Source organism: Dendropsophus ebraccatus, chromosome 5, assembly GCF_027789765.1.
Source record: "Dendropsophus ebraccatus isolate aDenEbr1 chromosome 5, aDenEbr1.pat, whole genome shotgun sequence".
Classification (NCBI taxonomy): domain Eukaryota; kingdom Metazoa; phylum Chordata; class Amphibia; order Anura; family Hylidae; genus Dendropsophus; species Dendropsophus ebraccatus.
The window spans coordinates 117509480-117537056 of record NC_091458.1 but is presented as its reverse complement, the minus strand read 5'-3'; positions in this window follow the sequence as shown (position 1 = coordinate 117537056).

Sequence of the window (27577 nt, the reverse complement as noted above, 5' to 3'; positions counted from 1 at the left end):
ATAGTTTTGTGGAAATAGATTTAAAGGGGTACTCCGGCCTGGGGGTATTTTTCAGTTATGGCCGGGGATGGGGTGGTTATGGACGGTGAAGATCACTTACCTATCCCGTTCCAGCGCCGGGTTCTGGATCGCGCCGCCTGATACACCCGTCCCAGCTGCCTCCTGGTGTGAGCTGCGGCATGAGACGTGACGTCTCAAGGCAGCTCAGCTATTCTGCAGCCGTAGCAAAGTCCCGCCTCGGATGCTGAATGGCTGAGCTGCCTTGAGACGTCGCGTCTCATGTCGGAGCTCACACCAGGAAGTGGCCGCGGGACGGGTGTACCGGGTGGCGTGATCCGGGACCCGGCGCTGGAACGGGGTAGGTAAGGGACCTCTGTAGTCTATAACCACCCCATCCCCAGCCATAACTGAAAAATACCCCCGGGCCGGAGTATCCCTTTAAAGGACGGGGGTGGGGGAACTGAAAAAAGAAACTATATTCATCTTTCCTGGTGCCTGCGCAAAACCATGTCCTGCTCCTGGACCCTTGCGGCTGTCTTCTTAGTTACCTGCTGGTAATGTCACAACCTAGTAGACAGATAACCTGATCAGCCAGTAACTGGGGCAGGACACTGCTACAGTCACTGATTGGCTGAGTGGGCTAAATCCCACCTATCTGTGTCGTTGAACCCTGGTTGTGACGTACCCAGAACCCAGGAGAAGATGACAGCCGGTGGGGTCCGGTAGCTTTGTGATGCAGTGCAGCATCGGCTTTTTGACCTGGGCCAGACTTCTCCTTTAAGATAGCTTGATTCAATCTAGGCCTATGAGTACAGTGGGCAGTATCACTCAGCGATGTCAGTCATTAAATGACAACACCTACTAAACCAGAACAGGGCTTCAAATCAATAAATTTCTGTCTATATTCCTGCCAAAAATCTGATGATAATGAGTTGATCGACTGATTTTGTAATATGTTGCTCCAAAAGGAAATGCTGGCCATCCAAAGAAACAGCCGAAAAAAGTGGATGTGTGGCCGTGGCCAAGCAATGTAGGTGTGTATCAGCTTAGACACCATGCACATGAGAAAACTCCTGCGTGTATGCAACCGAAGATGTTAATTATTGGGAGAAAATTATAGGCAGTAAATGTCTCTTTAATTTATATCTGTGTTTTCTTATCTGTGAGAAGGCTGGAGCAGCTACATTATATCACCGAGAGGGCATGCATTTTATCTCGGCTATCTATAGTATTTACAACATTTACAAAAATGTATCCTGTTTAGATTGATTTATATGTGTTCCTGCCAAAGGTTTGTATTGAAAGCAGGTCGCTGGAAACCCAAGCATTTTAACAATATCAATTACATAAAATGTCACAGGGAAGAAGACAATAATAAAATATAATAATAAGGCTATATATATTCTGGCATTACATAGTGGAAAGAAGTGCCACTAGGTCCTTAATTCTCTGCATGAATTGTTGCAATCCAGGACAAAATGTTGTTTGTTTTAAAGAAGGCATCCCACAGATTCCAGATCTATATTGGGGAGCTTATGGTCCACAGAGCTAGCTCCCAACTAATAACAGGCCTATAACATGGGGCAATTATCAGCCCAATCAGGCAGAATCAGGTAGATATCCCCCTCCCCTGTGTAATAAAGACAGCGATCAGCCGAGGAGCCGATCATTGGTCAATCACTGTCTTTCATCAAGTTTAAAAATCATCGTCCGTCAACCATGCATTTTCTCTTACACCAAGCGATGCGCGTATAATGGCTAATGATTTAAGTGTAGAGAAAATAATAAACACTATACTTACCTCTCCATGCTCCCAAGTGTCCTTCTGGCTTTTCCCCTCTCACCACAGCCACTGCTGGCAAGTCTGAAGCTGTCTGTGCACAGTTCCTTGGCAGCCAGTGATTGGATGGGCTGCCTGGCACGTCAGAGATGGCTTCAGACATGCCATTGGCAGCTGCGGGGAGCAGAGAGCAGACTGAAGAAGTAAGTAAAACTTTATTACTTTCTATATATAGTAAGGGCTGCATGGACATCGCTGATGATGTCTGTGCAGGCCTTGCTGCATGATCATTGAGCTGTGTAATAGGCTTGGTAAACAAGTGCCAATCTAGCAGATTGGTGCTTACTTACATAATAAAATCAGTCTTTATAATACAGCCCTAAGTAAATTTTAGGTGTTCTTTGGACAGATATGTAAATGATATGGTAGCAGCAATAGCTGGAACCTGGACCGGACAACTCCAAAGACATGAACTGGTTCAGTAATAAAAAGTAAAGCTGAAGATATTTTTTTCTCTGTATCACTGGCTTTTCTATGTAAGAGGGCAGAAAAACTAACAACAGAAAAATCTCCCTACATGGTGGTCTTCCTGTAATGTACAGTGGAGGTACTTCCCCTTCATGTTTCCATGGCACAGCAATTCAACAATACTTCTTCAGCTATTGTTTGCTCTTTAAAAGCTTGTCACATTTTAACAACCCTTTTTATTTTTTATTTTTACTTAGAATGGACTCATTGTACTGCTGTTCATTATGGGTTCAACTTAATTGGCCACAACTATAGGAAACTTTGTATTATATGACTCATCAGGCTCCTTTCCTTAAAGCGACTCTGTACCCACAATCTGACCTTCCAAACCACTTGTACCTTCGGATAGCTGCTTTTAATCCAAGATCTGTCCTGTGGTCCGTTCGGCAGGTGATGCAGTTATTGTGCTAAAAAACAGCTTTTAAACTGGCAGCTCGGTGCCCTACGGGAGTATCTTTGCCCTAACTTTGCACCACCCCTCCGTCCCTCCTCCCCACCCTCCTCATCATTAGGAATGCCACTGAAACATTTTCTCTGTGCTAAACACTGCACAGGTGTCTTAACGATCCAGCCCATGTGCTGGGCAGCCACAGCTGACGAATAGGAGGCAATCTGCCTAGAACATTCCTAATGATGAGGAGGGCAGGGAGGAGGGACAGAGAGGTTGTGCCAGCCTAATGCATAAACAATCTAAGCCACTCCCGTAGGGCACAGGGCTGCCAGTTTAAAAGTAGTTTTTTTATGACAATAACTGCATCACCTGCCGAACAGACCCCAGGACAGATCTTGGATTAAAAGCAGCTATCCAAAGGTACAAGTGGTTTGGGGGGGGGGGGGGGGGGTCAGATTGTGGGTACAGAGTCACTTTAAAGTCCCTATTACATGAAACAATTATCAGTTGTATTCGGCTGTTATGGACGATAATCACTTCATGTAGTAGAAGACAACAATTAGCCAACATGTACGATGTCGGCTGAAACACAAACGATCAGCCTGACAATGATCTGCAGCCGCAGGAGCAGATCTTCTATGGGCTGCCTGGACGATTTAACGATTGCCTGGGCAGCCCTTTTGCAGCTCCCCACGGCCCCCCTGATCTTACCTGATTACTGTCTGCGAGTGTGTAATAGTCCTGGCAGCGAGCAGGGAATGAGGAGCAAGCAAGCGCTTGCTCCTCTGAATCGCCACTGTGTAATAGGGGCTTAGCTCATCATTCACTGAAAAGAACATTCTCAAAACTGAGTAGCTATCTGAGATCAAGTTACAGCTGACCACAGAAGCCTTTCAAGAGGGGGGGGGGATATGGTGAGCCGAATAGAAACACAGAGATTGCAGGAACTTGTGCTGAGTATTATATTTTACAGTGCTTGTTTTACAACATACACTGCTCAGTACTGCTCTATAATGTCTTGCATGTTGTTGCCTCTTAGGGTGTTCTATAAAACAACAAGTATGCTTAAAAAAACATATTGTATTACCTGGTTATACATATCCCATACAGCAGCAGTAGGAGGGGAAATGCAGTACATGCCGACAATTTAAGTGAAAGGTAGACTATGTACTACACAGATGTACCAAGGCTCACCAGAACAAAAGCTGCTCTTTCGTAGTTACCCTATAAGGTCTATTTACCCTAATAGGTCATAAGGAAAAAAGGGATATTGAGTTGCACTTAGAGCAACCCCATTTCTTCAGACTGTGAGCTGAATGGAGGGATCCTGCTGATGGTGTATATGATGCTGCTTTGTTATGTAAATGAGTGTGCTTAGGCCTCGCAAGTGTTGGGATCCTGTTGTGGCTGCAATTTCTACCATCCTTTTGACTGAATGGATATTTTCACTTGCTCCGTTCATTTCTGACATAGTTACATCACATAATAGATGTAACTAGGTCTGCCAGTCAAATTATGCTAACAGTAAACTTATATAAAATGCAATATTCACTGCTTGCTGGTACTTAAATTGTGCCATTTCATTATGTATGTCCTTGCTTTTTTAAAAGAAAATGAAGCATTTGGTATGTGTAGAATTGCTGGAAATTGCTGCCTCTAGTGCGCAATAATAAAGCAACAGATTTGCAGTTAATTATAATAGTATAAGTATCATATACATACTATTACACCACACCATTAAAGCAGTATGAGGCCGAAATGGGTGAATGCTTCAGAACCATATTCGCCTGTAATTTTATTTATTTTAAAAAAAATCTTTTCAACATGTGCTTTTTTTGCAGTTTATTTATGGGTAAATATCCTTCTAAATACATTCATGTACAATGTGAAGGTTGGCATTTAGTCATTAATCTTCTTCTTAATTCACAACCCCCTTTCCTGAAGTGCGGTGCATGTATAAATTATTTTCCATGAATTGAAGGTCTCCATCTTTTTTAATTTCATTTCTCGGAGCTTTATTACAGAGTAGAAACCTCTTTTGACAAAATCAACATGATCTGGTACAAAATGAATTCTTAGAAAAGAACAGTGATTGTGTCAGCTGCCTTCATGTGGCAGTGAAATTATCAGCTTGTACTCACATCCCAGAGCATTTAGATTTCTAATTCAGTATTTTTTTCATTTATTATTTACACGTGCGGGGGTCCCAATTCTTTTCCCTGACTGCCGGGGGTCTTTTACTTACCTCCGTGACTAATTATTCAATATGTATTTATTTCTATAAGTACTGCATTTTCAGCGAATAAGATGACCCTTAACTTTTCCAGTTATAATATAGAGTTTGGTATATACATACTGTATAAGACTATCCCTCTTCCAATGCACACCAGATAAAAATGGATAAAAAAACATCAGACAGCAGCGAGATCTGAGAGGCAAGGAAGAAGGTACAGTAATACCGGTAGCCAGACAGGTGAAAGAGGTGTGTTTTTCTGGGCACAGCGCCACTCTACTGTATCTTTTTTTTCCATACCCTGGACACCTGAAGCTTGCTCTGCCCTTCACGCAGTCGCCACATACATGGGAGATGCAGACATTTTTTAGCTCCCCCCACTATATGCAGCGACCACAGATTCTCCAGTCTGGTTCCAAAGTTTTTCAGCCCCTGCCCTATAAGACGACCTCTGACTTTTGAGAAAAAATTTCTGGGTTAAAAAGCAGTCTCATACACAGGAAAATACAGAAATATTCCTAAAGCTTGGTCCCGTTAATAGGGCCAATTTCTTACTAGCAGTATACAGATGCACATATGAGTCAATAGTATGGCTGCAAGTCCTGTCATTTCAGGGCACCAGACCAGTGTTGTGGATTAAAGGGAACATGTGACCATGAAAATACTATTTACTTTATCAGCATCATGATATTGAACAGAGCGGAGCACATTGATATATATATTTGTGCGTGAAAAGATTTGGTATACCTTGTCACTTATTGCCCAGATCTCTATTTTTCCCATGGTTATGGAGTCAGGGAAATAGTGCCACTGAATGATAGGATCACTCACTGGACTCCTAACCATGGAAAGATCAGACATTCGTATTCAATACATTACAAGTTATTCTGAATATTTTCCAGCAAAGATATACATCAATCTGCTCAGCTTCTCCTGCTCTATGACACGCTGGCGATAGATTAGATAGCCTTTTTATGGTGACAGTTTACCTTTAAATAAAAGTTTTGTATTAAGAATAAAAACAGGGAAAATTGCTTCATGCGCAGGATTTGTTAGCAAATGTGTATATAAAGCATGTATCTTTGTTTAAACCTATCTATCTAAGACGTCAAATTTGTATTCTTTTTTTTCATCATCTTTTATTTAAATTAAAAAGAAAACAGTGTCTTAAGTCAAGAGGCTGCATTCACATTAAGCCCTATGAGTCTAGTCAGATGATCCGTGCCGTGAAAGAACAGGACATGTCATTTCTTAGGGTGGAATTGCGACACAAATACCCCACCAGAACTCTATGGGATCTGTGTTTTTCACTGATTCCACAGATGCAGCATCCATGGAATCCATTATAAAAAGGGATCCTAGCGCATCCCCACAGCTAGATCGCCCCCTCCTTTGGGGTCACAGAATCTTTCCCACATCCCAAAAGCTGAATGTGCCAGTACAAAGGCCACCCCCTCACACTGCTGACAGCGCATTCCCGACCCACAACCGCCCGGTTTGTCACTAAACCTTCTCCCCCCGCACAGCTGAATGTGCCAGTACAGAACAAAACCAACCCCTCTTCCCTGAACCGCTAACAGAATATCACCAAACCAAACACAACCACTCTAGAGCCGGCATGCCCATAGTCACCCAAACCAGCTAGGTCCCCCGTTGCTTGCTGCTTCCTTCTTCCGTCTCATAGGTGACATCACTTGTGAGTCGGGAGAAGCAAGCAACAGGTGACTATGGGCATGCTGGCTGTGGAGTGGTTGTGTTTGGTTTGGTGATATTCTGTCAGAAGTTCAGGGAAGAGCATACAGCATGCCAGCACAAACAGCTTTTCCGGGGGGGGGGGGGGAGAAGGTTCAATGACACACCGGGCGGGTGGTTGTGCTGGGATGTGCTGTCAATGGTTGGGGGGTAGGGGGGGTGGCTTCTTTATCAGCACATTCAGCTTTCTGGGAGGGAGATGGGATTCAGTGACACACCAGGCAGGTGGTTGTGGCCGGGGATGGCTGGGGGTTCCAGCGCTCTGGTGGGGGTGCTGTCCGAGGGGGATTACTATGTGACACATTCAGCTCTACCACATCTGTGTGTGTGTGTGTGTGTGGGGGGGGGGGATTAGCGGTGATAAATCCAGCTCTGCTACATCTGGGTGTGTGTGTGTGTGGGGGGGATTAGCGGTGATAAATCCAGCTCTGCTACATCTAACATTAGGCTCTGCTATGCCTGAACGTGAAACACATGGGGTGATGTGCCGTACAGTACATCAGTGTAAAAGCAAATACGGATGTGAAAATGGACGCAATCACAGATTGTTTTTCACGGATCACAGATTTAGCTAGCAGACTAAAATCACAGTCCTTAAACGACATTGAACCTGTGAATGCAGCCTTATATCTAAAGGTTGACAAGGCCATATCTTCATATACCCATGCAAATGCTATTATAAACATTTAGCGTTTTCCCCATATGATTTTCATTATGATTGTATTACCTATGGAAAAGTGTCCCCAGTGTTACTGATATTTTCTTGCAGTGACTGCCTGTCACCTGCTTTAATATTTTCCTATGTGGTTCAAAGGAAAATAGACTTTGCAGATAGTGATCTTTCAGTATCCTCTCAACATGTCCAATCTAATCCTATTGATTCAATGGTTATCAATTCATTTTGGGGACAGATTTACTAATCCATAGCATTGTGGTACAGAAGATTGCCTTTGATGAATTTCAATGTCACCCGAACTTTATTTTTTTCCTGTTTAATCAAGTATATACAGTTTAGAAAAATTGTATATGTTTCTATATATTCAATATTTTTGCTGATATCATCAGCTTCATCATGACCCATTTCACTGAATTTTCTCTGGATTTTTTTTTTTTTTCATTTTCAAATTATAGTAACTTGATATAAAGTTTAAAAAAGGGCAGAAGATTCCCCCATGCATCAATTTGGTGATATAGTGGAACTGTTCCTTGCTGCTGCTCCATGATAAGCTGCCTAATTCTATTAGGTAGCAATGGAAATAATCAAAGGTTGAGTCCAATTTCACTCCAACCTTCTGCCAACTTTGTGGTTCGTTTTTTCTATATATAAGGCTATATTCTCACAGTACCTCTTCATACCTAAGGTTTTGTACTATTCTTAGTAGCATTTCAATTATGGATACCATTCGGTATATCGCTTTTACTAAAGATATATTGCTATGCATCTCTTTTCTCCTATGTGATTTACTTCACCTAATGAATCTGTTCTGTTAACTCTTGTTCACGTGTGACTGCATTTGTTCAATCAAACCCATACGGTAATGGATTAATGGTAATGGTTTTCCCATTCCTTGTAATGGTTTTCCTATTTCTATTCTTTTTATTGGCTATCATAGTATTAACCTGACTTGTGATAAAGTGGAAGGAAACATTAACTGTACAAGATGCTACCGTGATACATTCATTACTGTAACAATATATACTAGAGAACAATAGAGCATCGGCGTGGACAGAAATAAGAATTTCTCAAACTCATAACTTATCACAAAGTGGAATGAACACACAGGCAGAAAGATAAAAATCATTAATATAATTTACTGCGCGCTGGCATTTCACCGCAGACTGACAGTCTCATCGAAATTGATGCAGCGTTTGCTCTGAAATCTGGAAATGACAGAACACAATGTATTTTCTGGGTGAGATTAGAGCCAGTGATCTAGTTCAACTCCCACTTCATAACATCATCAAACTGTGTGCGCCAGTCAGTGGGGAAGAATCACAGCTGAACATAAATCAATAGGTAAAAAGCAGACAGGCAGCTAGCCAGATGCATCGCAGTAGGGGGAGATGAGGGACCTCAATAATACAAAGGGCTAAATGCCCACAGACCATGCGTTATAAATTCACATAAAGGGCATTGTTACATATACATAGCCCATCAGACTTTTCACTGATATTATTCCTGTAATGTATACAGCTATGGAGTGATAGTTGATATGAAAGCATTTCATACTGTTTAGCTATGTCTCACTCTATTACTTCATATCAGCCCAGGAGCTTACCCCATGTTGTTCCTTCATCTCAGATGTATGAAGGTAATACAGAATACAGCTACCATGAAGTAATAATAAAAAGACCAGAATGGACCTTTCTGTATTCTGTTTGTGAGATTACTGACAGAGGTCCATTATAATAATACACAGAGTGTGTAATCTAGAAAATTAACAGGGACTGTAAAGTACTTACAGCAAGAATGACTTATAGAAGTAGCGGCAATATTTCTTTCTTTTTTTGGGGGGGGGGGGGGTGTCTGATTGTCAGCCTCGCTGTTCACTATGTGTAAAATGAGCGCACCTTCAATGTTTTAATGTGCTGTTAAGCTGTGTCACCTCAGAATTGTTATAAAGGACTGATCTGTATAACTCATACAAACCACACAAGTAGCAAAACTGCATTGGTGATTTCTTTTTCATGCAACAGGAAACATTTTGATTAGTGTCTAAACTCTAACAGCGCTCACACATAGGATATACTAGAAAATGTACTCGGCGCTGCCTGGGTATAAAGTTTCAGTGTGTTAGATTTATTCTAAGGTGCCCAGAAGGCCAAACTATGTCCTTGTTTTTTTTGTTTAAGGGGAAATCGCCAGTAGCCCTATATGCCCCTATATACCCGACAATTCTGCACTGTTTATGTAAATTGTATGCGCATTAGAAATAAACTAAAAACTTCAAACATCCATCCTGTATACCTGTAGTGTATAGTTGGGGGTGGGGGGTGTGGGGGCTGTATATCTGTAGTGTATAGTTGAGGGGGTCCTGTATACCTGTAGTGTGTAATTGGGGGGGGGGGTTGTATACCTGTAGTGTATAGTTGAGGGAGGTCCTGTCTAACAGTAGTGTGTAATTGGGGGGGGCTGTGTACCTGTACTGTATAGTAGTTTATAGTTTGAGGGTCCTGGATACCTGTAGTGTATAGTTGGTGGAGGTCTTGTATACCCGTAGTATATAGTTCGGGGGTCCTGTATACCTGTAGTGTATAGTTTGGGGGTCCTGTGTACCTGTAGTTTATGGTTGGTAGAGGTCCTGTATACCTGTAGTGTATAGTTTGGGATCCTTTAAACCTGTAGTATAGAGTTGGTGGGGGTCCTGTATACCTGTAGTATAGAGTTGGTGGAGGTGCTGTATACCTGTAGTATAGAGTTGGTGGAGATCTTATATACATGAAGTATATAGTTCGGGGGTCCTGTATACCTGTTGTGTATAGTTTGAGGGTCCTGTATACCTGTAGTATATAGTTGGTGGAGATCTTGTATACCTTTAGTGTATAGTTTTGGGGTCCTGTATACCTGTAGTGTATAGTTTGGGTTCCTGTATACCTGTAGTATATAGTTGATGGAGGTCCTGTATACCTGTAATGTATACTTTTGGGGTCCTGTATACCCGTAGTGTATAGTTGGTAGAGGTCCTGTATACCTGTAGTGTATAGTTTTGGGGTCCTGTATACCTGTAGTATAGAGTTGGTGGAGGTGCTGTATACCTGTAGTGTATAGTTTGGGGTAGTGTATACCTGTCGTATATAGTTGGTGAATTTCCTGTATACCTGTAGTGTATAGTTTAGGGTCCTGTATACCTGTAGTATAGAGTTGGTGAGGGTGCTGTATACCTGTAGTGTAAGGTTTGGGGGTCCTGTATACCTGTAGTGTATAGTTTTGGGGTCCTGTATACCTGTAGTATATAGTTTGGGATCCTTTAAACCTGTAGTATAGAGTTAGTGGGGGTCCTGTATACCTGTAGTATAGAGTTGGTGGAGGTGCTGTATACCTGTAGTTTAGAGTTGGTGGAGATCTTATATACCTGAAGTATATAGTTCAGGGGTCCTATATACCTGTTGTGTATAGTTTGAGGGTCCTGTATACCTATAGTATATAGTTGGTGGAGTTCCTGTATACCTGTAATGTATAGTTTTGGGGTCCTCTATACCTGTAGTGTTCTGTAGTATATAGTTTGGGGGTCCTGTATACCTGTACTGTATAGTTTAAGGGTCCTGTATACCTGTAGTATAGAGTTGGTGGAGGTGCTGTATACCTGTAGTGTATAGTTTGGGGTCCTGTATACCTGTCGTATATAGAGTGGTGAAGTTCCTGTACACCTGTAGTGTATAGTTTGGGGTCCTGTATACCTGTCGTATATGGTTGGTGAAGGTCCTGTGCACCTGTAGTGTATAGTTTTGGGGTCCTGTATACCTGTAGTGTCCTGTATACCTGCAGGGTCGTATTTACAATTAGGCACTTGTGATCTGCCTAGGGCAGCACCTTGCATGGGCGCAGCACCAGGGAGCAGGGGGAAGGAAACAACTTTAATTTTTTTTTATTTTTCTAGTCTTCCACCTTCTGTTCAGACTTGCCAGAAAATCTAGTCTTTTCGAAGGGGAGTATGGTAGTATTGGTCAGGTCTGGTGTGGCAGTGTTATCCAGTCACAGTATGGTGGTATTGGTCAGGTGTGGTATGGCGGTGTTATCCAGTCAAAGTGTGGTGGTATTGGTCATGTCTGGTATGGCAGTATTATCGTGTCACAGTATGGCGGTATTGGTCAGGTCTGGTATGGCAGTGTTATCCAGTCACAGTATGGTGGTATTGGTCAGGTCTGGTATGGCAGTGTTACCCAGTCACAGTGTGGCGGTATTGGTCAGGTCTGGTATGGCCGTATTGTCAGGTCTGATATGGTGGTGTTAAATGTGACCTTTGGAGCTATTATCTGCCAATCTATCATGATGCTAATTGGTGAGTGAGGATGGGGCATCCTCAGGTTTAGTGCTTAGGGCAGCAGCAGCTGGTAATACGGCCCTGTATACATGTACTGTATAGATGGAGTAGGGGGCCTTGTATACATGTGCTGTATAGATGGAGCAGCGGGCCCTGTATACATGTACTGTATAGATGGAGTAGGGGGTCCTGTATACATGTACTGTATAGATGGAGTAGGGGGTCTGCCAATTATTTCTGTGGATGTTGTGAGGCAGCTGCCCTAGCAACCATTGCTCCCTGTGAATATGAAAGTAGTAATCCTATTGGTTGCTAAGGCTCCCAACTGCCGTTTCTCCTGGGCAGAGCTGCAGCTAATTATGTCACCTGTGTGTGCAGTGTGGAGATTTTCCCATTCATCTCTATGGGGAGCTCTTCTGCATCCTCCTCCTCTCCTGTACATTTGGCAAGGACAGGACCTTCGCTATAACCTTCCCGGGTACCCAATGTATCTACCTGCCGAATTTGGGGTCAAACGGTTCAGGCGTTTGGAAGTCTATACGGGACAGACAGACGGACTTTGATTTTTATTATATAGATACAGCAAGCACACCACTCACTTACTGAAGACATGATACACATGCTACTCAAACATTGGGCATGTGGCAGAACACATGGCCATTTATAAGATGGACACATACTAAACACTTGGGGGGGTGGATTTATGAAGACTGGTGTACAAGTATGCCGGTCTTATATTAAGCCCACACCCCTTTTTTCTTGGCAGGATTCACTAAGAGGCGTATGCTTCCAGCAGGTGTAGACTTGTATCATGATTTGCGCCTGCGAGCAGGCGTAAATCATGATAAATGAGGCACGGGAGGAGGCCACGCCTCCTCCCCGCCTCATCACGCTCCTGCAAGCTCCGCCAGAGAGCGGGGCGCACGGGAGGCATACGCCAGGGAGAAGGGGCGAATCTGCACCTTCTCCCTGGCGTACGCCTCTGGCGGAAGTTTCAAAAATCCCTTCCATGGTGCATATACCACTCAACATGGGACATGCAGAACACACAACACCCACATATAAGACCCATGTAGCAAGTTGCAAAATTGCTCCAGGGCCCACACAGGCAGGGGGCCTCCAACCGGTGTCTGCACCTGGTGGTAATGTGGGCAGCCTGAGTAGAAAAGTGTGTCATAACCAGGGCTAGCCTTAGGGTGGAAGACGCCCTGTTTGAAATTTTTTTTTTTTTTTGGTGCCCAACCCCTCCAACCCTTTCCCCCAGAACTCTGCTAAGGGGATTTGAAACTGCAATCATCTGTTCGCTGTTATTCTACACTGCAGAAGTGCCATACTGTAAAGAAATAGCCACGTGGCTGTTTCATTACAGTTCCACAAACATTTAAACCCTCTCCCCGCATCATATTGATCCATCAAGCTGGCCAGGGATAAAGCCCACAACAGGGCTTACCTTTCCGTAGGTTTTGTGTTTTACGAAACGTGGATATAGGCCCATAGACTGTGAGATCCTGCCTGTGGCTGTACATATGCAAAAAAGGGCCCGACTTGGCGACCGTAATGTGGGGTTGTCAATGGGCTACAAGGGGACCCCCTTCCCCTTGTAAACCCTGTAAGAGCCTCTACTGACCATGACATCTACATGGCTGAACTGCCAAGTCCTTTGCCAGCACCAGTCTCTGCAGTTGCAGTGGGAGCACTGCTGTTTTTGACAGCCATCTCGCACTGCTGATCAGGTGGGCTCTGTATCTGAGCCTACTTCATCACCAGGACATACCAGTAGATCCTAGAGGATTAATTACATTGTTGTAATAATGTACTGATACACCTTGTGTTCTTATGTAGGCCAGTGTCAGCTTGTACCCCTCAGACCCCAGGTTCACCTGTAACACCTGCATCTACCTATAATTTCAACCTTGTTCTTGATCTGAAATTTTGACACAGCAAAGTTTGTTTCAGAAGTGTCTTAAACAAATTGTTCAATTCTTGACACATATTAATATTTGATTTGACCTTGGTAATAGTCATTTAAAGTCATTTTGATAGTTTAATAAGGTACTGTACAGAATTGTTCTGAAGCACCTCTGTTGCAGAGTATTCCAATGGAGATTAATATGTGCTAGCCAGCTGAGGTCATTACAGGGAGGATTAATGACTATAGTTTCAAATTAATTAGATTACACAAGTCTTTGGCCAACTTTGTCATATCACAGCATAAACCTGTAGGTTCATTTCCAGTACTGCAGCTGTGAGCTTCATGGGCATCTCATAATGCGTGCTTATATGTGCCGCTGCAGAACAAATTCACTAATTGATCTATTTTTATACTTCATTAATTGTAGGTTAAGCTCTTATCCTGAAAAACACGACAGTACTTATCTCCCTGTGGAGCAAATGCACATTTTCTTCCACTACACCAGAATCAGAGTTGACCTCCTCAATCAAGTGATGAAGAACCTGTTATGGAGGTTACAGCTGTTCAGCCTGACTACAGTCAGGGTCAACACACACAAAGATAAGGAGATTGGAAGGTCGAGGAACTATTCTTTATATTATCTAAGTGACCAGGAGGTATTTACAAAAAAAAAAAAGGCTTTTTTCCCCATTTTTGCTATACCTGCTTTCTGAGGGCCATTTGTGTATAGTTTTTGTTGATTTTTTTTGTTTGGGGGCTTGTTTTTTGTGAGATAGAGAAAAAATAGAAGTAATGCTATTATAGTGTTTGAGGCTTTTTTTTTTTTTACATACACAGGACATTTTATTCTGTATGTCAGTATGATTACAGTAATACCAGGTTTTTCTGTCAGCATAGTCATATGAAGGCAATATAAGGACTTGATTGAAGGACAAGTTGCAGTTTTTTGTTGTTTTTTATTATTTATCCTAATTTTTTTTCCTATGCCTAATCCAGCCATATGTTTGTAAATGCAAAAAGAAAAGGGCAGTTTTACATATAATAAGTTTTCTTTCCCCTAGATATTTTTATGTGATCAGACCCTTCTTGTCCAGCCCCCCCACCCCCCTCTAAATATTTCCAAATGTCTATTCTCTGACATATGGTCTTGATGATTTAATGCAGGCTCTGAGTATAATCAGTTTTGCTAGTTTTATCAGTCCTAAGGTAGGTTTCCAGAATACTAGATGCTACATTATAAAGTATTTCGCTGGCAATATTTCTTTCTATTACTTCATTCACCCCCGCTACAAGTTTTTCATGTGGGAATATTCCCATGATAGAATTATAGTATTTTTGTGAGAGAGGTCACATTTTGGGCAGTTCGAGTGGTCCTTAAGGCCAATCTTTTCAAGAATTTATATAGAGTAATAAAGTCTGTAATCTATCTTAAATTGAGCTAAACAATGATTTTTTATGTATAGAAGACACTTTATTATTGTGCATAATACTATCCCACGTTGCCTCTGGTATTGAATCAATTTCCTCTTCACATTTTATATATGTGTGAGTTCTTATTATCTCACATAGTTTACCTAGTCTCCTGTTTTCTTTCCCATCATCTCCCACAAATTTGATATAGTAAATGATCTCATATCTGAAACATGTTTCTTTCTCCTTTGCTTCTCACCGTATAAAATATCTGCCTATAGTATAGAAAGTGACAGCCCCTAAGACCATAATTGTCTTTCGAACATTTAAAATTGACAAATACGAGAGTCCAGGTTTATTTCTTATCACCCTTAGGCAGTTTTCCTGCAACATCAAAACCTGTCTGAAATACTTGCAAGCACAGGGCCACTTTTAGCATAATAACATACATTGGGCCACATACTGTATACAGCAACCCTCCCTTTCCCCCCAAACCGTTGGGACTGTCTGTTTAATGATGGTAAGTTCCCGGTTGTGTCTTTTAAAATGCACCTGGTGCGTTGGAATTATCTCTTAGGCTGCAGCAGCCAAGTCAATGAGGCATTGCCGGCCTAGGGCACAGAACGGAACGGGGGGCGCAGACTCTGGGTCCGATGAATTTAAGATTTTGCACACGGAAAAATGATAAGGACACTTATGCCAGCTGAGGATTTATGTAGAGGCAGTGCACCTCTACATAAATCTGCGTACTGTTGGTGCTGTGGGAACATTTTTAAGCCCTGTGCAAAAAACGCCGGACTTAATAAATGTCCCCCTATGTGTAAGTGATGGTAAATACATTTGTATCTAAAATGACAAAGTATTTTAAGTGTGATACCTTTATTGGCTAGCTAGAAGAAAATCATAATGTTCATTATTAAGGTCAACAACAAAAATAAAATAAGTACATTAGGAATTGAGCAGCGGGTGCATTGTCCATATCCATATAGGCTTTACCTGATCTGGGGTGGACTGGCATTCCACAATTATCTGGGGGATTTTTTACACAATGCCATACAATATTGGATTTGATGAACGTGTTGCCATATCCAAAGACCTGTAACTTTTTTATTTAATTTATTTTTGCATTTGCATTTTTGTTCGAATGACCTGTGGTTTTTGTTCTGGAGTACTTATGACTTTTTGATCACTATTTATTCAGTTTCAGGAGTTTGGATGAGTAAAAACAGCAAAGCTGGCATTGCATTAATATGTTATGGCATAGTAATACGATATATCATTTTTAGTAGTGGTCATTCCGGATGTAGTGTTATTAATTTTGTAGTAATTTTCTATAATTGGCCGTGCTATCTCTTGATCATAGTGCAGTGTATTATACCTACCTGTCAGTATTCTTCTGACAGCCCGTATCTAAGATCCTGCCTCTGGCAAGACCTAATAGAATTCCGTACTTGGCAGACCTGAGGGCAGTTGTTAGGCCTCTGGCACCGACACCCTGCAATCATGTTGGCCTACATCGAGGCTAACTTCTATCTTAGCTGTTGCAGCAGATTGTCCAGGCAGCTGGCTCTGGTTCTCCTCCCAAGCATCCATGTACATCTTGTTGCATTAACAATCTTTCATCAAACAGGTTTATGCTCTGGAATAATCAGAAGAAGATCAGAAATAATATACTAGAACTATCGTCTTCTTCAGGAAGCCAATATGCTCCCACAAGACCCCCACCCAAAACAAGCAAAAGACAGTTGCTATATTCACCTAACAATTCATATATTATATGATACATTGTTACTATTAGAAAATATTAGTGCATTTTGAAAGCAATTGTTTCTGCTGTAGCAACCCCTTTAACAGAATGATTCAAAGATAACTGAATGTAGAACACTTATGTAGAATGTATTCCAAAGATTGAGACTTTTCACTATATTAGCCTTTAATTAGAGATGAGCGAACCGGGTCCGGGTTCGAGTCGATCCGAACCCGAATGTTCGGTATTTGATTAGCTGGGGCTGCTGAACTTGGATAAAGTTCAGCAGCCACCGCTAATCAAATGTCGAAAGTTCGGGTTCGGATCGACTCGAGCATGCTCAAGGTTCGCTCATCTCTATGTTATGCTTCGACTATATGTTATCACAGCAATTAGTAAAACAGCACATTTTGTTATTTATTGGGTAAAAAAGTACTGCCATCAAAGAGTTAATTTCTCTTACAAACATTATATCAACTAGGAACAATAAGTAAAAAAAAAAAATGGTCAAAAATACACTCAAGTACGAATCAAATCAAGACAGGAAAATTCTAACAAATCAGTTAACTGACAATAAATGGCGTTATGGAAGGGCACCTGGTGTGGACAGGCCGTCTACTATCACCCAGAGCATGATGGGTAAAGGGATATATCTCATTGCCCAGGGCATTAGACAGATCAATCTGCACATTAAGCAAGTATGCACACAGCTGTAGTGTTTGAATGTCTACATATAGCTGCTAACTTGAGTGGTTTTATGCACAAATATAAAAGAGCGAGGCAGCGCTCCAATTCAATGACCTGTGCTTATTCTCCCTTTGCACAGCTTCAGCTCCATGTGATGCCTTTCGCTGCAATGGGTCAATAAACAAAGATCACTGAAGTGCTGCCTCTTTACTTTGTCTTCTTTACTACATTAAAGGCTATTGAATGGAGGCTTTTGCAGCTTTGCATTGTGTGCTGTGTTTCAGATTAAACAAGCACTGCTATATCTTCCTCCAGCACCGATAGCCTTTGGTGACACTGCAACTAGAAACCTACATGTGTGGTCAGATGCACATTCATCTTCTTCAAATTAGAATTGTCACTCACAATAGTTCCTATTGAGAAGCCCTCGGATTTCTGTGGCTTTCTTCATTCATGGTAGCTAAAGTAAATGAAAACATGGAGTAGATGTAATGCACTGGATGGTTCCGTATATCCAGTAAGACATTTATTTTATCCATTTCTAATGCAACGTCAAAAAGCAAAGACGTTTGCAAAAATATATATATTTTTTGAACCCTACAAATTTGTTGTTTGAAATGAATAATAAAAGTTTTGACTGGTGAATATAGTCAGAGAAGCGATTTCTCTAAGCTTTCATACACAGAAATATACTCCAAGCTGTATAATTGTCTGTGGGCATGAGTACAAAGTATTTCAGTGGTAAGTAGAATGATGATTGTCCATTGATCCATGTGATCAATGTGAAGCTGGTATTTTGGGACTTTTGTTAGAAAATGTGATATGTACAGTTGTAGCCAGCCCCATCTTGTCCCCTGGCATGTTAAAATAATGTACCATACTCCTGAAGCTGAGATGAGTTATCCTGAAGCATAACACAAACATAAGTGTAGCATTAAAGGGGTACTGGAGCGAAAATCTTTTTCTTTCAGATCAACCGGGTTCAGGAAGTTATATAGATTTGTAATTTACTTCTATTTAAAAATCTTCTCATACTACAGATACTGTATGTCCTGCAGGAAGTGGTGTATTCTTTCCAGTCTGACACAGTGCTCTCTGCTGCCACCTCTGTCTGAGACAGGAACTGTCCAGAGTAGTAGCAAATCCCATAGAAAACCTCACCTGCTCTGGACATTTCCTGTCTTGGCCAGAGGTGGCAGCAGAGAGCACTGTGTCAGAATGGAAAGAAAACACCACTTCCTGAAGGACATACATCAGATAATAAGTATGGGGGAACTTAGGATTTTTAAATAGAAGTAAATTTAAAATCTATAGGACTTTCTGAAACCAGTTGATTTAAAAGAAAAAGATTTTCGCCAGAGTACCCCTGGTCCCCATACACCAACAATAACTGACGGCCAAATGATTGTTTGGCTTTCAGTTACCTTTTCCGTCCAGCCCCCATACTGCCCATACACAGGAACGTTCAGCACGGACGAGAGATCCTGTGTTCTCTATGGGGATTGGAGCGTTAAGCCGCAGCCAGAGACCTCTAGCTGTGACTTATCTCTCCCAGAACAAAGGGGTTGGGAGGTGACTTTCCATCATGTCTGACCCCTTTCTCCACTAACATCATTTGTCAGTGGACGACTGGGTGAGCCCCATACACCTTATAACCTGCTGTGAGCGGTGGGTATGGTTGTCTAAAGTATAAGGTCACCTTTACACCTCAAATACTGGCCTTATCTTTATTCATGGTGCATTAGGATATCCCAACACAACATGCACGTACATCTATTTGTCAAACTGGGAAAGGCACTGCACCTATATTCTTTCACACTATGTGCTCTTTAAATGAGCATAGTGTAGGTAATTACTGTAGGTTATTTTACAGTACAGCATATTCTCCAGGCACCAACTTTCATGAGTATTTTCCAAAAGGTGTTTACAAGAACAATGACTATTTAGCAAGCCTATGCTTAACTGTCACCGTATCCCTGCAAAACCTGAGAACACTGCCACTGTGCTGGAACTTAGAGCAAAGGAGTCTCAGTTCAGCAATGCTGCTGATGGAATGAAAGGTAATAACGTTTTATACCTTCATGCACAGCACCTACCCGGGGGAGCCAGAGTTCTTCTACTTTCCTGAACCCAGGTGAAAAGTGGCAAAAATTTAGATTGCCAAGCAGTCAGTTCTAATCTCATGTTACTTAGACTGTGCAGTATGTCTAACGCACCGAAGTGGAAAACTGTAAATGTTACAGCAAGCTATTAACCTTACTAGTCAACCACAACCTTTAGTTTCCTACGCTGCTCTGCTTTTTCTTTCTTTAAAATGGTCTGCACCAATATTCTTCCCCTTGGAGCAATTTTAGAGGAACAGAAGAGCACTACAGATCTTAAGTGTTTGCTAAAAAGCTGAAGTCATCCCTCTGTATTTCCGGAGACTTGAGTTCTGAGAATGCTGTAAACATATTTGCATGCAATAATTACTAGAGGAACTTGGCTGGGATATTTGAACTTTAAGTACTTTGGTGGATCAATTAAAAAACTTGCAATGGAAGCTGGTGATGTTCTCAAATGAATTCTTGTCAGATGTACTGTATTTCAAAGTATTATTCAAAAACATAATGAGGTGTACAGAATATAAACCAACTACAATCAAAGCCATTCTAGGAAATACATGTAATATAACAAAAGATTCCAGACGCAGCTGAACAAAGCAATGACGCACCATGTACTCACTAGGCTTGAATCTAGTTATACAGGATATCTTTGTTCTCTTTTATTACAAGTATCACAGTTTTAGGCTCTGTTCAGACACTGTCTTTTTTGGCCATTTGACATCTGCCTTTTAGCAGCCGCTATTTGTACTCAAAATGGGAACATTAGCAATGATAGAAAGTACTTACAGTTTGAGGCTAAGTTAGATGTGATGGTCTCTTATTATATATAGCTTTAAAAGTTTTTTAAAGTTTTAAGGCCATTTTTTGTTATTTTGGCTATTATTTCCCACTAGCAGCCTCAAATGATGACCAAGCTCATCATTTCAAAGTCTGTTCGAATTATGGACATTTTTTGAACAAAGGGGGAGATTTATCAAACATGGTGTAAAGTGAGACTGGCTCAGTTGCCCCTAGCAACCAATCAGATTCCACCTTTCATTTTCCAAACTGTCTGTGAGCAATGAAAGGTGGAATCTGATTGGTTGCTGATTGGGGCAACTGAGCCAGTTTCACTTTACACCATTTTTGATAAATTTCCCCCATATGTGTACTGATGAACACTATAATATAAAGGGGTTTTCCCAATGCCAAGATATGATCTACCCACACGATAGGGGATAACAATATAATTGGGGGGGGGGAGGTCTGAACACCAATGATCTTAAGAATGAGGATTCAAGTCTCCCCTTAGAACAAAGTGGCAGGTTCTGCATGCAAGCCACTACACCGTTCATTCTCTGTGGAGGCCATGGAGACAGTCAAACACTGTCCTTGCCTGCGTCGAGTGCCAATAGTTGTGCATTGGTAGCATTAGTTGCTAAGCAGAGGAAAGTCGATTGAGGAGAAGCTATCAAAGTGTCTGTTCCAGTGACCATCTGCATACAGTTAACACGTTTCAGGTTGGCTAAATCTAGCAGCTCCCATATAGAATAAAAGAAGCAGCAGCACCCTTTTAAGTGGATATTCAGGTCCCTGTTTTTGAGATTATGGGGGTCCCAGTGGTTTAACCCTCTGGGATTAGAGTTAGGTCATCATCAGTGCATTTGGAAAAATGGTAAACAACTTTGTACTGATTTCCTTCTATGGCTATGTTCACACTACGTTGAACAGCATTCGTTGCATAGCAACGGATGCTGTTAACCCTTTCCCTCCCGGGCCAATTTTCATTTTTGCATTTTAGTTTTTTCCTACTCGTGTTGAAAAGGCCTCAGCACCTGCATTTTTTAACCTACAGACCCAAATGAGCCCTTTTTTTGCCCCACTAATTGTACAGTACTTTGCAATGGCAGACAATTTTTGTATAAAATATGCTGCAAAACCAGAAAAAATTTATATGTGCGGTGAAATTGAAAATACAACGCAATACTTCCTATTTTGGGGGGGGGGGGGGGTTGTATTTATGCCATGTACCCTATGGTAAATTCCTCAAGTCGATACGATTGCAACGATATGCAACTTGCTGACTTTTATTTTATTTGACAGCTTTTAAAATATTAAAACCTTTCAAAGATACTAAATGTTCCTTAAAATTGCTCTATTCCCTTATCCTTTGGTCTGTGGGGTTAAGTGAGGTATAATTTGATATGTACTTTCTATCGGTATCTTACTTGCTTATATGTGACTTTTTGATTACTTTTTAACACAATTTTTCTGGATTTGATGCGACCAAAAATGTGGAATTTTGCACTTTGGAATTTTTTTATGCTTCTGCCGTTTATTTATTTATTTTTATTTATAAAATGGGAAAAGGAGGGTGATTTAAACTTTTATTAAGGGAGGGGGTTTTATATTATTACAAACAATATTTTTTTTTTTTTTTTTTTTACCAACAGTAATTAGAAGCCCCCTGGGGGACTATATACACAGCACTAATCTCAGGATCTGATGGATCGGTGCTCTATTATAATGGTCAGCTGCAGACCATATCTATGGAATGCTGAGCCGGGATCAGCGTCATTCCGATGCTGAGCCCCGGCCGGCTCAGTAAACCGGATTACCCCCCGCAATCAGCCCCAGGGAAGGGGCTGAAAAGCACAGTTAGATGCAGCAGTCATGTTTGACAGATGAATCTTACTGTCCTAATTAGCAGGCTCAGCCAATGAGCGGCACCCTCGGCCCCTCTTTGAACCTCCCCACCCCCCGCAGGACGTGCCGATACGTCCTGCGGAGGGAAGGGGTTAAACTGTCGGCTGCTGGGCTGCATTCAGCAGGTTCCTGCAGCTGATACAAAGGTGTCTGCTGCAGGAACATTCTTTTTTTTACAATTGACTTGAATTTACCATTCACTTCAATGTAAAGCAGCCACGGCCGTATTTTACATTGTGTGAACAGCAATTATTTCCGGACGCTGTTCAGTGGACTGAAATATAACGTTGTGTGAACATAGCCTATCATGGCTATCACCATCTTTCATTTTACTTGTAAAAGTTGATATTATATAAAGCTTCGCACTAGAAGTTATCTGACACTTTCAATATGACACTAATATGCATATAGCTGTTCTTTTTCCAGCTGACATCCTCCTTATAGGTATTGGGCCTGAGGTTATGGAGACATAGTTGTTATGGGTCTTCTAGAAAAGTTAGCTAAGTTTATAGAAAGAACACATTTTGTATAACTTCAAATGCCATGGGCTGATGGGTGATACACATTTTAGAAGTCTTGTGTTTAACAAACATGATGGGGAAGGTTAAAAAAGGTGCCAGACAACTGCAAGCGAATGTGAAGTGTTAGCAATATTTATTTTACAGAGAAGACATTTAAATATTATAGTATTATCAAGCTGCTAAACGACCAAAACACATAACAATGTAATATAAAAAGTATATATTATTACACTGGCTACAATTATCAAATCCCTATATATTTAGTAATGTATTCTTTACATGTTAAAAAGAAAAACTGCCAACAAGTAAAGCAATTGGTCAACTAGGGCAGAAAGCAACATCTTGAAAGAAGGCAGGGAGATGTCTATTCATTGCCTTAACAAGAACTGATGGACGACATTTAGGAGCTTGAAGTCCTCTTTGGCAGGCTGGCTATGTGGCTTCTGGCAATTGTCAAGCCCTAGCTGTTACGGTCACAAATAAATAGTTTACATAGTTAATATTCCCAGGTCTATCACCTAATCCTATCTTTGGAGACACTATGACTGTCATGAACAGTCGGAGCCAGGGAAGGTAGCTTCTTGTGTTTATGGCCAGCTATGAAACTTGGCACTCTTGGTACAATGAGTTGTTTACCAGTTGCATTATCGGGGGTCTTAGTTGCTATATTCAATGGTGAAAGGTAGTTTTCCTGACTGGTATCCCTTATCCACAGTATATTGCACAGCTCTGTAACCTCAGTCCATTATCAATAAGTGGAATGTCCGCTGTAAGAGGCAGGTGATATTTATTCTTTGGGCTTTAAATATAAGCTCTATATAAAAGTAAACTTAAAAGACTGTGGTGGCCATGATAACAGGAAACAGTTTTTCCATTTTTCTATGTGCACTGATTTCACTACTAGAATGGTTTAGCATGGACAATTTACTAGAGATGAGCGAAACGCTCATCTAAACGAAGAGAATCACTTTGATCTGTGTTCCGCTCATCAAGCTGCCGGTATTTTAGCACTGCTCCAAGTTTTCCAGGATTGGATCCAGCTTTTCCCCGGCACCCGGGATGGAGCAGCAGGGAGCAGAGCAGTGCTGAAGAGCCCCCGGCTTGATGAGCGGAGCGCAGAACAAATGAAGTGATTTAACCAAACCTGATTTATGTTAGTTTTAAAAGAATATGTTCGGTTCTGGACATTGTTGCACATTGTATATAGGTTTAAAGAGGTTAATCTTTTTCTTTCAAATCAACTGGTTTCAGAACTATAGATTTTTAATTTAGTTCTATTTAAAACTTGTCCTGCAGGAAATGTTGTTTTCTTTTCAGTCTGACACAGTGCTCTCTGCTGCCACCTCTGTCTAAATCAGGAACTGTCCAGAGCAGTATAGGTTTTCTATGGAAATTTGCTGCTGCTCTGGACAGTTCCTGTCTCGGACAGAGGTGGCAGCAGAGAGCTATATAACTTTATGAAACTACTTGATTTTTGCTGGATAATCCCTTTAATCTTTGTGTTATTAACCCTTGTCCCACATGTACAATTCCTGTCCATGTGCTTTATGGACATCACAGAGGGGGTTCCCCACCTGGTATTTTGCGTTGTGTGAGTAAAAGGCTCCTAACATGACACAGCCCTACTTATGGTGGACTCAGCACTCCTGGCTCTTTGAGATGAAAGCTGGTATAACACTTATCCTGAGTTGCTATTTTTATAATAGTAATACTTAGATTCTCGTTTCTGCTAAATGTCATTGGGAACAGTAGACAGGCATGTTATTAAACACATTCCTAATAGCTTCGCTGTACTCCTATAATGTGATGGGACCATTTTTTTTTTTTTTTACTTCAAACTACTATACAGTTCCTGGAGAACAGACTAAACCTGCCAGTGATACATATTACTCCGCATATGTGAAGGTACAGTAAAAGAGTCAGTAAAGAGAAATATCACATATAAACTGCAGCAGTGTTATGTAAAACTGGACTGTAATTTAGACTCAGAATTACAAGACCATGAATCATACTATGTATTTTCAACACTACTCAACTGTATGAAGAAACATTCTAGTTTTAGACTGTAAATTTGAATCTACCTCTAAAATGCTTAAGTGTCTTCTAAGAATAGAGCTACACCAGCGACTGCCATAATTCCTGCTTCTATTAGCTAATGTTAAAGGAAAGTGTATGCAGCCAAGTTCAGATATGGTATTTCAAGCAATATATCATTTATTTGTGTCTGCCAAAGCTGAAGCTACCTGTTGCACTAGGTAATCTACTTTATGACATTAAAGGGGTACTCCAGCATAAAAAAATATCTCTCTTTCAAATCAATTGGTTTTAGAAAGTTATACAGATTTGTAAATTATTTAAAAATTTCCAGTCTTCTGTTATTTATCAGCTGCTGTGTGTCCTGCAGGAAGTGGTGGATTCATTTCAGTGTGACACGGTGCTCTCTGCTGCCACCCCTGTCCGAGACAGGAACTGTCCAGAGCAGGAGCAAATCCCCATAGAAAAACTCTCCAGCTCAGGACAGTTCCTGTGTCGGACAGAGATGTCTGTGGAGAGCACTGTGTCAGGAAAGAGTACACTACTTCTGCGGGACATACAGCAGCTTGAAAACTTGAAGTAAATTAAAAATCTATATAACTTTCTGAAACAAGTTGATTTAAAAGAAAAAGATTTTCACTGGAGTAGTGAATAACAGCAATGTTGCCTAGCCTTAGAAGGGCACACGGGACTCTACTATTTCTAATCATCATGGTGGATACACTAAATACATTCAGCCACTAATCTGAAGTTGAGATATGCAAATAGTTTTAGAGTGTGAGTACACATATTTTTACCCACAGGAATCCAATGATCTCATAGCAGCATATATGTCCTCCCCTGCCCTTATTACTGCGTTTCAGTTTAGTGGTATTTGGGCCCTATTCCACTGGACGATTATCGTTCACATAATCGTCAACGATTAACGATCTCAAACGACCTCTATTGCGAAAGACCTGAAAACGTTCACTCATTTCCATGGAACGATAATCGTTACTTATGATCGTAATTGCGATAGTTTTTTTCTTCGCTATTTATTCGCTATTGCATTCGTATCTATTGCGAACGACCGAACAACATCTTATTCAATGCGAACGATTTGCGAACGAGCAACAATAAAAATAGGTCCAGGTCTTATAAAGCGATCAACGATTTCTCGTTCGGTCGTTAACTGTTAACTGCATTTCAACCTCACGATTATCGTTTAGATTCGAACGATTTAACGATAATCTGAATGATAATCGTCCGGTGGAATAGGGACCTTTATTATGGTGCCGCCACATGCAACAGTGGGCTGAATGCAGGTAAAAACCACGCTTACATGTTTTTTTTTAAATGGTAATGGCACTATTTTACAAGTAAACGGCCATTTTGCTAGTAGGATTATCAAAATTATGAAACAATTTATTTAAAAAAAATTTGTCTCATTACTATTTGTGTCCTTCCCTTAATGCCTTTTACTCTGTTTCCTCTTTGGTATCCTCTTAAATCCTATCTGAGATCACAATCCCTCAATAATGTCTTAGTGGTTCACTAAGCCTTTTATGAAACAAGTCATGATTTATATCCGATGAAAAGCACTGTAATTAAGCCAAGTCCTGACATTACAAAAGTCAGAGTGTTATTCACTTATGCTGCATATTGCTGTTAATAAATATTTCTGGTGCATACAGCTGGGAACAAAGGTCAATGGAATAAGTAATAATTGTACTCATATGTAAAATAGGAAAACATAACATTATGACTTAGCATAAAAAATATATAGAAGAAAATAACATTATCACTTAGCATAAAAATAAAATAAAACTTTGCACTTGACAGTTATTTTAAATTTGTTTTAAAAAGGGGAAACTTTGTAAATAAGCTATCAAGTCTCTTTATGACTATTTAAAATATCAGGTTAGAACATATGTATACTATGTGTATTGTAGTCATATACATAGGATAAAAGTTGGTTTAAAGGGGATATCAGGTTAGGTAAAATATAAGATGAATCAAACCCTCCCCTTGAGACTAATAATTATTCCATAAATGTTATTACCTTATCTGTCTCCTTCCCTCAGTTCAGAGCAATGCTGCTTTGTGCTAAAGACATAAAAAATTGTATGTGAGCTGTTCAGTCCTTCGCTGCTCTCAACCCCCCTTCCTTTTAAGACAGGTCATGTAAACATAGCTGTTTATACACTCACTGTATGAAGCCGGGAGGGTAATTAACACTACCGGCCTCAGAGAGAGCAGAAACAGTGCAAAAACAGCAGGCCAGGGATGTAGTTTACATGAGCCGTCTTTGAAGGGAGGAGGGGGTTGTGAGCAGAGAGTGAACAGCTCAGATACAGTTTTCTATGTCTACAGCACATAGCAGCAGGCTCAAAACATGACGTGTATGAAATGAATTGTTAGTCCTGAGGAGAGGGGATGATTTAACATGTGTTTTACCTAACCAGATAACCCATTTAATGGTTAAACAATGGATCGTCTGATGAATGATCCTTTCACAGATGAAGCTATACACATATTATTCCATATTGCCGTATTTGTTGTTAACTTATTCAAACTGGTCATACATGATCAATGTAACCAAGGGAAAAACGAACAATCTTTTTAGGAATGTAGTGAGAATATTCTCTTCTTAAAGATTTTAAGCTCTTTTTTTAAGTAATGATCTTTTGTCTGACAAAGTTTCATTTGCTTCAAAATTTCAGCACATATACATGTACAGTTCCATATCAAGAAATAAACACATCTCCCTGTGTACTGCTAGTAGCACTTAAGCCACTATTACACGGAGCGACCATAAGGAGAAAACAATC